Below are 16,492 nucleotides of genomic sequence, written 5' to 3' on the forward strand. Positions count from 1 at the left end.
TGTTGTACAATAGATCGTTTGACAACCTTAGTACGTCTACCATTCATACAAAATGTGCAACAAAAGAGCAAAGATTCAACTAAAGAATGCCTCAAATGAAAATCTAAATCAATAAGTCCAAATGATAGGATCAAAGAGAAATCAAGATTTTCCAACTCAAAGTGAGGTAAGTAGAGTGTAACAAACGACCCTACTCATTCTTCGTTCTTGAAGAACCCTAATTCTCTTTTAATAAAATTACAAGGCAATAAATCAACAATGGAGTCGCTATTGGTGCATTACATTATGAAATGCCAATGCAAATATCATGGAGCATGAGGGTTATAAAACAAGTGGGTGTAGAGGACTGGGCTCCAAGCAAGGGGATGATGATGTGGCTCTCTCTATGTCACGTCTGACCCCAGTAAACTTGCCAATTTGTTGTGGCCACATCCATGTCAGTGTTGGATACTTGTCAACGAATTATTCAAATTGCCTACTTTTGAATTTATTTGTTAGACCCCATTAGGCTTCAACTTCTCCACTAACCATCCCATCTTTTCCTTCACCTTCTCCAGCCTTGGGGACCACATAAATTTTACTTTTCATTTGTTAACAAAAGTTTTCTTGTATGAGACATTGCAATTGTTGGTTGCAATTTGGTGTGTGATAGTCTATTGGCTAACTTATACATACATACATACATACATACATACATACATATATATATATATGTATATATATATATATGTATGTATATATATATATATATATGTATGTATATATATATATATATGTATGTATATATATATATATATATGTATATATGTATGTATGTATATATATATGTATACATATATACATATATACATATATATATATATATACATACATACATATATATATATATATATACATACATACATATATACATACATACATATATATATACATACATATATACATATATATATATATATATATATATACATATATACATATATGTATACATATATATATATATACATATACATATACATATGTAAAATTTGTACATATATACATATATATATATATATATATGTATACATATATACATATATACATATATATATATATACATACATACATATATACATACATACATATATACATACATACATACATACATACATACATATATATATATATATATATATATATATATATATATGTATATATATATGTATATATGTATATATATATGTATATATGTATATATATATGTATATATGTATATATATATGTATATATATATACATATATACATATATATATACATATATACATATATATATACATATATACATATATATATATATATACATATATATATACATATATATATATATACATATACATATACATATGTAAAATTTGTAAATCATTTATCTATTAAAATGTTAATATTAATAATTTATAAAGTGCATTGTGTGTGGCTTAGAACTTTTAAGGTAAAATGAATGTTTATCTTTTTGTTGGTAAACATATTTGTCACTCTAAACTTATTTTTGAAATTGACCCTATGGTCACCATCAATTTGCAATCTTCTTTTACAATTGATAGGGGCAACTCCCTATAGAATGATTGTATTTGTGTACTTTGCACCTAAAAGTACAAAATAATAGAAATCATAAAACTAAACAAAGTGAATAGACTCTATAGGGGATGACTAGTTACAAGGAATTTTTAATAAGATAAATGTAATAATAACAAAACATGAATAACAATCCTTGACATGTGAAAATATATGCTATTTTGAAATATTCAATACAAGATACCATGGAATGAGTACATTTTCCAAATAGGAAGACTAATGAATTTACATTCAAGACATAGGACTCAATAAGTGCTTTATTATTTTCATGAAAATAGACAAGTTCAAGAACACCAAATACATAACTACTGCAAATCTAAAAGTCCCTTGATAAAATTCTCTAGCTTTTACCCTTTGTAAATTATCTCCCTTACATTACAAATTCCCTTGTATTTATAGGCACCATTTTGATAACCAACCATTTTTGGTTTAATAACTAACTCAATTTTGCACAAATTAAACAAGGTTATGAACTTCACAAATTTTGTGCAGTAGTTAATCTCTTAAAATTGACTAAAAGTGACAAAATTTGCCATTTACAAAAAGAATACATAGAAACACTTGTTCATATAACGATGACAACATCACACACTAAGCTTCATTTGAAGGCGAAGTGTTAAATAGTCAAAGTTGACTTATTTTTTTCAAGCTTAATTTTCTGCTTAGTGTGTTATATTTAAGGGTGGCTTAATACTTAAGTCGTCAATTTAGTTGAAATAAGAAGTATGTCTTTATGATCAATTTCATCTCAATGAAATCCGTTGAAATCCACTTCAACTCTTGTAGAATGATACTTCTCAAATCAAGTTGTATCTTTTGTATATTTTCTTCGTAGAATTCAATATAAAACTCACAAAAACAAATTATGCCTTTGTTGCAAGCCAATAGAATCAACCTCCCTTATTAAGCAATCAACCATTGTAGTTCAACTATGTTCAAATGACTTTAGGATAGATTGTGAATAAGTATTCTACAAACTTTTACCTACAACTGAATATTGTTAATTATTTAATAACTTGCATATGAAAGTAAACCAATAATGTTGAACAATAAATATAACCATGCACATAGAGAACTCATAACACCATTATTTGTTAACTAGGGGAACCCTGGCCAAGGAAAAACTCCGACGAGGATGATACCCATTAGATGATCCACTAAACAAAAGAATCTTATTAAGGATATTGACCTTGTTAGGAGTCTATGAAATACATATAGTGTCTCGAGTCCTTGTTGGAGGACTAGGCCTTGTTAGAAGCCTCAACTTTGTTAGGAGTTGGTAGATCAAATATAATGTATGCAAGAAGAGCCCATTGCTCTAACATGCATTTATACAATAAAGTTCTTCACAAGAATAGATATACATACAATACTTTATGACTATTGTAATTCACTTGCTCTGATCATACATTAGATCTTGCATCACATAGTTCGCATATCATTTCATTGACTTCACATCAATCACAAATATCACATAGATCACACATTTATCTGCGCAATATAAAATCTTTACTAATACTTCACAAATTAGTAAATCTTTGCTCAGTCAATCTTTATGTCTTCACACGCTTGACATAATATAAAATAACTTATGGATTAACATCCACAAAATTGGCTCATCATGACTTAGTAATTATTTTGTTACTAAATAATTCCTTAAGTTGTACAACTCAATTCTCTGCTATGCTCTGTTCTGCTCTGTCAAATACCCATACTGGATTTTCAATCATAACTCGTGACATACAGTTCGTACACATCTATGCACTAGCACAAGTCATCATGACATTGTCATAAAGCTTTCCTCAATTGCACATAAGCTAACTCTCAATGAGTCGTCTGTAGACATCACCTCTATCTTTGTGCTGTTGCAACCTGTCCAACACTTAGACAATTTTCTAACTCTAAATGCATAAATGAAAAGTTGAATACATGTTGTAATACATGACAACTCTCAATGTATGTATCTAACCATATTGCCGATAGTTTAAGGGTGGCCCTTATTGAGGGATTGTAAAGGTGGTCAATCTCGCATGCCACAAACGACTATTGCAATGAGACACATCTCATGATGAGAAATTAGAACACTAATGGGGTAGGATGATGCGAACACCACATTAGATGTTTTAGAGAAGTGTAGATCATCAGAGAGAGTGCCAAAGAACATAGAAGGTTTAAACATCGTATGTACTAATGCTTGATTCTTAGGCTAAAAGTGTTAAATAGCGAAAGTTGACTTATTTGACAATTTTCTAACTCTAAATGCATAAATGAAATGCTGAATACATGTTGCCATAAATGATAACTCTCAAGATATTTATCCAACCATATTGTCAACAATTTAAGGGTGGCCCTCATTGAGGGATTGTAAAGGTGGTCAATCTCGCATGTCACAAACTACTATTGCAATGAGACACATCTCATGAAGAGAAATTAGAACACTAATGTAGTAGGATGATGTGAACACCACATTAGATGTTTTAGAGAAGTGTAAATCATCGGAGAGGGTGCCAAAGAACACAAATGATTTAAACATCGTATGTACTAAGGCTTGATTCTTAGGCTAAAAGTGTTAAATATTCAAAGTTGACTTATTTTTTAAGCTTAATTTCTTCCTTAGTGTGTGATATTTAAGGGTGGCCCAAAGGGTTTGGAGAAGTGTCAATCATTGTAGAGAGTGCCAAACAACATGAATGGTTTAAACATCATACACTAAGGCTTGATTCTTAGGCTAAAAGTGTTAAATAGTCAAAGTATTCTTATTTTTTAAGCTTCATTTCGACCACCCTTAAACATCACACACTAAGGTAAAAATTAAGTTTGAAAAAAAAAGTCAACTTTGACTATTTAACACTTTTAGCCTAAGAATGAAGCTTTAGTGTGTGATGCTTAAGTCATTCGCTTAAGTTCTTCCTTAGTGTGTGATATTTGAGAGTGGCCCAAAAAACAGAATAACTACGTACATTGAAGAGAGCTCGATGTGGCCTTGATCTTGTTTAACAGTACACGAAACCCAACTAAGCATACAAATCCTTTTAAATGCATTTTTACCAAATTCAACTTCTTTGCCTAGATACCCATACTCTTTATGTTCTGCATATCGAGCAAAGGATATCCATCGACATTTCAATGTCTTTTACATACATCTTTTGATTAATGAAACATCATCTGCATGATCCAGTCCAACAAGCTTCCTTGTTGCCATTTAGAGGTGTCTACTTTGATCCTTCATGCAACCACTACATTTCTTCGTATTGGGCTCACTGTGCTTTGAACATTCATGTGGCCTCTTCTTAACATTCCACCTTTGCATCATATTTCACGTGCATGCTTGGTAGAATGTGGGTCGAGGGGTTGTTGTAAATTCCCGTATTCCTATTTCAATTTTTGAACCAAAAATTTCAATCCCAAATGATTAGATTTGGGTGAAATATCCTTAATTGTTGCTATGGTAGATGACTCATTTGATCAAAGCTAATAATTGTTGATGGTGCGTGTGCTTAAGCCTTCAACTACCTATTTCAACACGACAACCTTAAACATCATACACTAAGGAAGAAATTAAGCTTGGAAAAATAAATCAACTTTGACTATTTAACACTTTTAGTCTAGGAATCAAGCCTCAGTGTGTCATGTTTAAGCCGTCCATTTCAATGGATATATTTCAGATACACCTCACCATTTCTTTGTGAATATGAAAATAACCTTCTCATGAACACCATGCCTATGATTTGTCTGCCATTATGACCTTGTGACTATCAAGTATGCTTGCATATTTTAATAACTATTTCTTGAATGTTGATTTCGAAATGCTTGGGATGGAAGCATTATGTCTGCTCCACTTTCAAGCATACACAACCTTTCAAAAGTTTTGAGCATTTAATAAAACCAGTTATGGATGCTTAAGTTTTGAGCATTGACAACTTGGGTTGGTTATGGATTTGACCATTTCAAGCCTTAATGGTTATGATGGAGGAGCATCTAGTGGTGTAAGGGCAATCTTGTATCACCCAAAATATATGCTTAGTGTTAGTTTTTGTTTAATGTGTTTTCATTTTTGGATACCCATTTGGGTCAAATAGAGAGTCCAACTCTCATAGTTCCACTATTCGTTATCTGGGTTAGAGTTCTTGAGCACCTTGGGATATGTGCTAATGCAAAAAATAGGTTATTTTGTAATTGAGCCACAATTATGATGAGTTAGAGGGTATAAGTTGGAGGGATGGTTATACTTGTAATTTAAAGCACTCCAGAAAAAGAATCAAGTCAAAAGGCTTTACGATTTGAAAGTTATTGTAGTTTTAAGTTGCCTGGAGATCCCTTAAGAGCACTTCAAAGTCAAATTCGAGGCACTAAATGGCCTCGTACGGGCCCAAAAAATGGGGTATGAGAAAAGCTCATCCATGGGGCTATAGAGCACTTGTAGAGCTTTCCAGAAATGTAAATGGTTCGTCAATCGGAGTCTTGGATCAAAAGTTATGCCTCTCAAAAGTTTGCACCAGGACTATGTGGTTGTGGGATTTGATATAGCGAGAAGATGCCTCCACGAAGAGAGCATGGTGGAAGGGTTGGATTTGTTCCTCCTGAGGTTAGAGCCCTCTAGAGACAAGTTTAGGCATTGCAAGAGGAGATCCGTAGAGGGATGAATATTGTCGTTGGTGACGAAAGTGAGGAGGAAAATGAAGGAGGAAATATTGGGCAGGAAGGGGAAGGAGACGAAGAAGTCCTAAACTAGGCAGAGGAAAAAGGGAATATTATTATCAGAAGTGATATGCTATTACATTCAATACAATGAAAACAGAACCAATGACATGCCCTATTGCTTACAATGTTATCAGATTCTGGAGAAAAACCTTTCTCACAGTATATTCTCCCAAACTCCACCAAAAATTGCATTTACAATGCCAAAAATGTCCTTAAGTAACCCAAATTAGGTTTAGGGTTAGGAATACATTTTAGAATATGCCATTTGGCATCTACCGCCAAAACAGAAGGTTCTAGAAAATGCGTTAGAAGTTGGTGTAAAATGAGAAGAGTCCAAAAATGGTAGTCCAACTTTTGGGAGGCATAACTTTTGATCCGAGATTCCGATTGATGAACCATTTACATTTTTGGAAAGCTCTCCAAGCACTCTATAGCCCTATGGAAGAGCTTTGCTTGCACCCTATTTTTTGGGCCCGTATGAGGCCATTTAGTGCCTCAAATCTAAATTTGAAGCACTCTTAAGGGATCTCCAAGCAACTTAAAACTACAATAACTTTCAAACCGTAAAGCCTTTTGACCTGATTCTTTTTATGGAGTGCTTTAAATTACAAGTATAATCATCCCTCCAACTTATATCCTCTAACTCATCATAATTATGGCTCAATTACAAAATAATTTATTTTATTCATTGGCATGTATCCCAAGGTACTCAAAAACTCTAACCTAGAAAACCAATAGTGGAACTATGAGAGTTGGAATCTCTATTTGACCCAAATGGGTATCCAGAAATGAAAACACATTAAACAGAAACTAACACTAAGCATATTTTTTGGGTGATACAGGATTGCCCTTACACCACTAGATGCTCTTGCATAAGGTTATGTCTCTGACTTTTTTGAGCAACTTAAAAAAGAGTTAGAAATGCCTAAAATTTCAGCATTTAAAACTATTTAGTTTTGCATGCTCAATTTTTGACCAATAGTAACCTCTGATTGGTTTTGAATTTGACATTTATGAGCACTTTGGTTGCTAATTTGACTTTTCAAAGCAAATTTATGAAAACTAGTTATTTATGCTCGACTTTGAAGCATAAGTAATTCATGAGGTTATGCATGCTCAATTTTTAGGCATTACTAACTTTTAAGTTAGAATATTTTTATAACTTCAAAATTTTATGAATTTTTTTAAAAAGCCATTTGAGTAAGGAACTATTTTTTTTTTTTGAGCGATAGGGCACAACTTTAACAATTTAAGTCCATGCAACAATTGACTCTAATTGGGAAAAAGACTATAAAGGACGTAGGACGAACCCAATAATTTGAAAATCGATGCATTATCAAAGGGCTATAGAGTGAATTGCGAAAGCACATAGGAATTGACAAGAGAAACAAGAGACAAGCCAAAAATGAGACCAATTAACATAACTTACTAACATATATACATGGTAGGACACTCCTACCTCTTACAACTCAAACTCCAGATGAGTCATGCAAACCCATTGACTAGTTGTGGAAAGTAAATGCCATGGTATAGCAACAAGTGGAAACTTTCAAGGGGTTGTGGAAGCATTGGTACTCCTGCTCCTTGATTTCTTGTCTCAATATTTTTAATATGTATCATTGCTATGGGCAAATTGACATGCCCAAATAACAAAGCCTTATAAAAAAACCTCTAAGTTTGGATTCAAATTTTCTTCTTGTTGCATGCTATTGTGATTTCTTCTTCAATGAGTTGAAGTATTAGGCTCTCAAGCTTCTGAATGCAATTTTCACCTTTTTCTCCAAATGGAAAGCCCTCTACTTGGATTTCTTGTAATTGGTCATCATGAAGCCCTCGAATCTTTTATGATACATGTAGGCCTTCTTTTTCATTTTTCATAGTCCTAGCTAAACCTTTTAAGAAGTGGTTTGGATTTAAAAATGCATCATCCTTCCATATGGCCCACATTATTCGAGATTCACGATCATGAGAAACTAGGATGAGATCTCTCTCTTCACATTTTGATTGTGGGTGCATTAGGGTAGGGTTCTCATCTACTTCATCTTCATATTTTTCCATCTCTTGATTTGGACATAGTTCATGAAACTTTGATCTATTTTGCAAATTAGGGCGAAAGGCCTTTGATGAATCATAATCATGACCAAGAACTTGAGAAGGTTTCATAGTACAAAGAGAATCACTGCGTAAAGCATCTTGCCACTGATCAAGAGGGTGTCCTACATAACTTTGGGCATGGTCATGAACCTTCTTGAATTTATCAACACCCACACTTTTTTGATCGCCCTCTTTGAGATGGCTTTCGACAATTTTATGTGTTGACATAAATTTGATCTCTTCAAAAATTGCCTTATTCATGATATTAGCATTGTTCTTATAGATAGAGATTGATTTTCGATGCTAGAATCTATTATTTGCAACTTCTCTAATGAAAAACTCCCTTCTAACTAATTATAATAAACAACTTTAGTAATCTTTTCCTCGACTTTCACAAGATCATCATGAATTTCATTTCTTAGTAACATGTTAGAGGAAGACATACATGAGTTCATACCTTGAATTTTATCAACATTTGTCTCCTCTTTAACAATCAATGATGGAGGAATGGGAAGATCTTGTCCACATAGAAAGTCATCATCTCAAGCACCAAGACACCAATTTGGAATAACAACCACATAAGATTCATCTTTTGACACTCTCTCTTCATCATTCATTTCAAATTGTGGGTGCGAGCATGCATGAAAATATTTTGATGCCTCTTTGCCAAGATCCTTGTTTTCAATTTCATGAATGATTTCTATTACCTTCTGAAGATCTCTGTCATGCTTCTCACAAGGCGCAATACATATTTCTTTTTCTTTTTCACTTCTTCTTGATCATTTTATTGGCACACATCTTTTGATGAATTTATTTCAACATTTTTCTCGTAATATATACTATCAGCAAGAAAATAGTACTTACTCTTATTTTCTTGCTCAATTTTCTACAAATTTTGAAGTAATGAATGGTGTAGTTTAGTAGGATTAAGTCTTCGATTATTGTAGAAGCTTTTAAAAAATTGAACTTGATCAGGATCACTAAAAGTATGATTCTATTACATGTGTAGGTGGTGAACTACTTTCTTGTTTACCAATCTGCAAACTTCATTCACATAAATCATACATAAAGTCTTCTTTATATCCTCAAATAGTGAAGGTGCGAGCATGGTTGATTATATCCTCATTATTGCTTCTTTCCTCCCCTCCATCCACAAATTTACCATATCTCATCTTCCCTTGGCTGATCATGCCCTCCTTAGCCTTTCAGTTTGTGTTTCTTCCCACCCTCTTCCACCCATCTCTAGTCAACCTGCCTAGATCTGCCCCCATACCTGTTTTTGTTTTGAGGAAAGTGATCAAGACCTCTTCATTTTTCATTTGAGAAGACTCCTCTATCCCACTAGCTTCACGACTCATAGTTAAGTGTCTACCATGTTTCACTCACTAGCCACCATGATTTGGGAGTCCACTCTCCTCTCTATCCCCCACCACCCCATCCTTAACACTCCTAGATCTATTCGATGGAATACTTGCCCCATGAACCAATGGTTTGATGATACCTGTAAAACTTTCCACTGCTCCTTGCACTTGGTTTTTGATACTCATTCCCTAGTTTCACCAATCTACAACTCTCTTACGAACACTTTCTTCACCACAAGAAGTAGTTATTTATTGCTTCACAAGGAAGATCCCTCCATGACACGATTATTCAATATCCCAAGTTGTTTTGGCACATCATTTCCCCCCGACATTGCCAACCCCAATCCACCCCGACCTTTGCCTCCTTGCCTCCCATGTCTCCATGTTGTATGACATCCTAGGTTAGCTCACTCCCCTTCCTAGCCCACCCCCCCATTGTCACTTGTTCTCCACCCCAAACATTTACGAGGCCATCAGACTTATGAGATGTAGTAGGGCGGCTAATGAGGAGGGTTTTCAAGTTGAGCTCTTCAAGATTGGTGCCACTATCCTTGGCCTTTACTCTTTACACTCTTCAATAGAGTGGTTTGCTTTAGTTTTTTAGACTCATGGTCGAGACATGTTATTCACCCAATCCATAAGTTTGGGATGGCCTCTGATCCTAGAAACTATAGGACCATTATGATTGGGCATACATTGGCCAAATTTTATGCTACAACATTGAATACTATTTTATCCAGTGAGCTTGACAGAAAGAATTGCAAGGCTAAGGGTCAACTAGGATTCAGGGCAGGCTACTAGACCATGGATTACTCTATGGGCTATTATTGAAGAGGCTTGGCACCACTCGAAGAAAGTCTACTATTGTTTTGTGGATTTTCATAAGGCTTTTGATTCTATCCCCAGAGCTGCCCTTTTTCAGAGACTTAGAGATATTGGTATTTTTGAGATCTCACTAACGACTATCATGAGGTTATATGAGACAGTGATTGGTAAAATCAGGGCCACTAAGGGCCTCTTTGACCCTATCAAGAGTACCATTGGGGTGAAGCAGGGTTTCCCTCTCTCACCCACCTTGTTCGGGATCTATACTAATGAGCTCGAGGCTTTTATCAGTGACCCCACTTCTCGGTGATGGTTATCATCAACACCAGGTATTGATCTCCATCCTTCTCTTTGTTGATGATGTGGTTCTTCTTGCTTCTTCTCTTGAGGGTCTTCAGAGGCTTCTGGATAGACTTGCATCTTTTTGTGACATGAGATAGTTGGTCGTGAACCTTGAGAAGACTCGTGTTATGGCCTTCAACAATTTGAAGACCTCACATCTCCATTTTCACTTCCAGGGTCAGGAAGTTTGGATTACATCATCTTACACATACCTTGGGGTTAAGTTTTTTGAATCTCATTTCAGCTTGAGATTAGCCATTCAGCTTTGAATCAGTAAAGGGTTGGGTTCCCTTGCCATGCTCAAGAGACAATTCTTTAGACACCACTTTCAGGACACATCCTCTAAGCTATCCCTCCTGGATTCCTTAGTAAGACCCATAATGCTCTATGGTTCAGTGGTTTAGGGTCCTTCCCTTTTAGACTTGGATTGGGCCATGATCGAGCGCAACTAGACTCTGCTCCTTCGTCAAATTATTAGATGTCATAGATCTACCCCCCACAGTATTATTCTTGCTGAGTTTGGAGCTCACCCATTAAGGCTTGCAACCATTTTTGACCCGATCTAGTTTCTCCACTATCTTCATGGCTTTGTAGACTCGACTGAAGGCCAACATAGATACCCTTACTTAGTCTACTACCCCTCAGTTGTTATTGCAGATTCTGATCTAGCCACTAGAGCTTGCTATTGGTATGCTTAGGCTACTATCCTATTGAGTTCAGTTGGGATTGACATTGACCATATCCCTCCCTACCAGTTCTCTTTGGAAAATCTTGCTTATCTACTCCCCTCGATAGGAGTTGAATGGGCATGTCAGACTCAACATTTATAGATAGTATATTATATAGACTTGAGATGATCCTCTAGGTGGACTACATTCAAGGATGACTTTCTATCCTAAGCACTTCTTAGATATTTAGGATGCGATTATTGTACACCCTGAATATTTACATAGATATTGGACACACACCCTACATATCTCCCTTCGCTCCTTTAGGGTGGGTTTGCACAAACTCCAAATCTAGGTCGATCACCATATTGTTAGAGAGGATTGGGTGTGTAGATTTTGTACCTTAGTAGAGGCAAAATCTAAGATCCATTTCCTTTTCAGATGCCCCATATACTATGAGATTAGAGGGAGATCTTAATGTTTGTTTAGAGATTGCAGATCCCTCTTAGATTGTTTCAAGTACACAGATCAATGTTGCATTGCGCTCTATCTCCGTGAGTCCTTATAGCTTTGCGACCATACTTTACAACTATCATCTCCTAGGAGTCAGACCTAGGCACAACTTATTATGACCTTCTTCTCACCCTTAGCTCTGGCTTGGGGTGTGAAGCGACCGTACAGTTTCCCTTACATGGGCCATTCCCGATCTATGAGACCCCGTAGGGGACCTCTTCACCAACGAAACTCCTCTCATAGCACTCAACCTCATCACAAAGCCTCTCATAGCCTCCCATATCAGTCACTATTGGACTTTTTCCTTGTGAGGATGGATACGTAATCTTTTCTGTGTTGTCTCCTGCTTTCTTCTTCATTTGTTGTACTTGTCATTTTGTGGACACCATTTGGTGCTTCATTTTTCTGTTATCTTCTTGGTGTAAGTTTCTAGTCCCATAGACCCACATTGTGGTCTTTTGTTGGACATTAATAGAATTATCTTATCTTATCTTGATCTTTATAATTCAAATTTATTTCTGACAAAGACTCCAATGTGTGAGAGAAACATTGATTGTCTCTTCTATCCTCTTCATTGATCTTTTGCAAAGTTCAAAGCAAAGATGGATGGATCTTTGTTGGATCAAGTCGTGCATTACCATAAAAGCTCCTTAAGAAATCAACACATATGGGTTTGTCAAGATCATTCTTCTTCTAATATGCAAAGTATTCATCATCACTGTCACTATCATTATCGTTTTTGACCTTTCCTATGTACCAAATCATGATTATGAATTTACACTTTTAGATAGAGTTTCCAATATTAAATCTTGTAAATAGAGTCACCAACCTTCATTCTAGGGAAAGTACCTTGCAAACTTGGATGAGTAATGTATAATAGCTTTTGTTCTTCCCCAAAAAAGTCACCAAAAATATGTTGGTAAACATATTTGTCATTGCAAAATTATCTCTGAAATCGATCTTGGTCCCTTTGCGAACAATGACAATTTTGTCGATAGTTGGAGAGATTGCAAATGATCACTACCAACCTGCAATCTTCCTCTATGTTTGAGAGGGGCAACTCCCTCATAAGATGGGTGTATTTGTGATTTTTGTGTACTTTTCATGTAAAAGTACAAAAGAATAGTAAGCATAAAACTAAACAAAGTGAATAGCAAAAACCCCACTAATAGACCTATACATATTGAATTGGACTCCACAATGGATAACCAGTTACAAGGAGATTTCAAGAAGATAAATATAATAATGACAAAACATGAATAAGATACCTTGAAATACAAAAATAGGTGCTATTCCGATATATTCAATACAAGATATTATAAAATGAATACTTTTTTCAAATGGGAAGACTATCATATTACATTAATACAAAAGAGATCACTAACTCAACATATGAGAAGCTAGTAATTCAATAGATAATGAACACATTCAAGACATATGACTAAATGAGTTCTTCATTATTTTCTTGAAAATATACAAGTTCAAGAACACCCAATACATAATGTAAATCTAAAAGTCCCTTTACAAATATTTCCATCCTCCCCCCTTCATAAAATTATCTGCCTCACATTACAAATTGCCTTGTATTTATAGGCATCATTTTGATAACTAACCATTTTCTACTTAACAAGCTACTCAATTTCACACAAATTAAACAAGGTTATGAACTTCACACAAATTTTGTGCAAAAGTAGTCTATTTCCCAACTTTGACTAAAAGAGACAAAAGTTGCCATTTACAAAAAGAATACCTAGAAATACTTGTTCACATAATGACGAAGTCATCAATTCAGTCAAATTGAGAAGTATGTCTTCAAATTATTATGGTCAAGTTGATCTTTAAGGAAATCCATTGAAATCCACTTCAACTCAATTAGAATGATACTTGTGTGATCAAGTCCCATCTTTTGTATATTTTCCTTTGAAATTGCCAGATTTTCTTCATAGAATTTGATATAAAAGTCCCACAAAAATAAATTAAGCCTTTGTTGCAAGCCAATAGAATCAACCTCCCTTGTTGAAAAATTGACCACTATAGTACAACCGTGCTTGAATGACTTTATGATAGATTGGAAATGGTACATACATACATATTGTAGTGGAGTTCAATACATGTATTATGTTCATGACATTGAAAAGGAAATAAATATCTACTTTTGTTTTATCCATGATCCAACCAATACATGTTTTGTGGTCTTCGTGCATTTCATGTGAAGAGACCGATTCTAATATAGTCAGTGAGCCAAATAAAATTGACAAGATTATATTTTAAATCATAATGTATTATCATTGGTTCACATTCTTTTGGTCTAATTGATTCATCAAGATCATAAATTAATTTCAACAAAAAAGATGTCATAGCTTGTATGACAAAGTCTTGTATGCCAACTTTACAAGGTGCACTAAATGGACTTGGTTCACTCGGTTCTTCTGAGATTTTCTACTACAATGGTTAAATAGTAATAGCAGAAATCATGTGTTAAGAATAACAACTACCATTTCTTGTTTAGATTTTTGTTCTCTCTCTTTCTTCTTCTCTTTACTCACTTGGCTAATTCACTTTATTGCCAACTATGCTTCTTATCTTTCATCTTCTTTGCTCGATTCTCCTAGCTTGACTATCTTCTCTTTCCTTCGACAAATTTTCACTTTGACCTCCTCTCTTTTTCAACTTCAGCATACTCAATATCCAACCAACATCAGCATCACGAGCACTTAACTAGCAACATAATGAAATTAGTAGCATAAAACTATCTTAGTCTCCTTCTTAAATAGTCATCTCTAAGCTTCCAAATCCTTCTATCTTTTGTCGCTTAATCACCATCGTCAATCTTAGATTCATAACAAATTTCCAAATTCAAAATTGATACAATGAAATTAGGCACTTGAAAAATATAAATTTCATAGAACTTTATGTCCATCCTTATCCTTCTTTAATTTCCATCATCTTATCCTTCTTGAATTTTCTCAGTCATTGATCTTGTAACAAACTTTGATTCATGCCTTATACCATCTCAAACTTTTCATATTTTCATCAAAATTCAGCCTCATATTCTAATTCTAAAAACTTGTTCATCCATTTGTTACTTAGTAAACATAACATTTACTCGGGTAATATAGAACTCAATTATTACTGACTCATTCAAGCAAAATAGAATTTCTCTTTTTCTTTGCCAATCACTTGGATAATACTACAGTCCCTCGGTGAATACAATATCCATTTGTTAACCTTATCACTCAATTAAGCTTGAGTTATTCCATACTTATCAATATGTTGTGATTGTAAAATAGTCACGAAATATTACATTATCACTTTTCAACTTATTCAAGTACCCATTGAATACCTTACATATCAATATTGTTTCATCATACTTTCTTCAAATCCTCTTCATTAATCTAATGATATGACACTCTACTGAGTTAGCATAATGTCTAGTCAACTAAGACTTTGTCATCAATGACAATATAACAACTGATATGACTCTCTTACAGACATTCATAGCATTACCGGCTAACAATCTCCCGCTATCAATTACAATATTAGTTGAGGCTAACACAAGTTCCAAGAACTCGTGCTTGTTAGGTGATGACCATAAAACTCATTGTAAGGGGGATAATGGATCAAAATTTTCCATCTTGCTCAAAGTTTCAAATAGACTTAGGCCCTCCATCTAGTGCCACTTCTCTTGTTGAGTGTTGTGTTTACATGATGACAATGATAGAAACTCATGAGAATCTCTCTCTTGAAAAGACAATAAAATATCAACTCCAAGGTTTGAGGAGGCTATTATTCAACCAATTGGGTATCTCAACTGAAGATAAATGTTTATGTTTAATGAGGAGGCCTTTTTTGTTTTGTTGAAATCAAATCTATAACTTTTTGACACTTGGAAAATATTTAGCAAAAAATAATATTTGTGTTACTTTCTAAATTTTAAGATGATGCATGCAAGCCTAAATCAACATGATTTTCTAACTTAGCCATATTTCTATGAAAAGACAATTATAAGGATAAGGTAACAAGAAAGATAAGCATAATGTTAAAAATGGAAAATCTAGATAGATGTAAGCCACAATGGCACTGCATGTGTAAATTAAATCTTTGAAGGGGATGGTAGAAAACCAATTAAATTTAGAGTAGGGCACTGTAATCTCCCTGATGCAATTGTCAATGGAACTTTGTAAGATAGTAATTTTTTCACAACTCATCATATTGTGCAACCATGAAAAGTGCACGCACACAAGAGAAATTATTGTGAAATGCACGTAAGGAAATCCCCTTCTCCAATTAGTCACAATATAGGTATTATGCGGTGATATGTGACAAACTCCTAGAATACTAAAATCACATTATCATTTACATACAATAAGACT

Source organism: Cupressus sempervirens, chromosome 9, assembly GCF_028749045.1.
Source record: "Cupressus sempervirens isolate cs-2001-9-10 chromosome 9, ASM2874904v1, whole genome shotgun sequence".
NCBI lineage: Eukaryota > Viridiplantae > Streptophyta > Pinopsida > Cupressales > Cupressaceae > Cupressus > Cupressus sempervirens.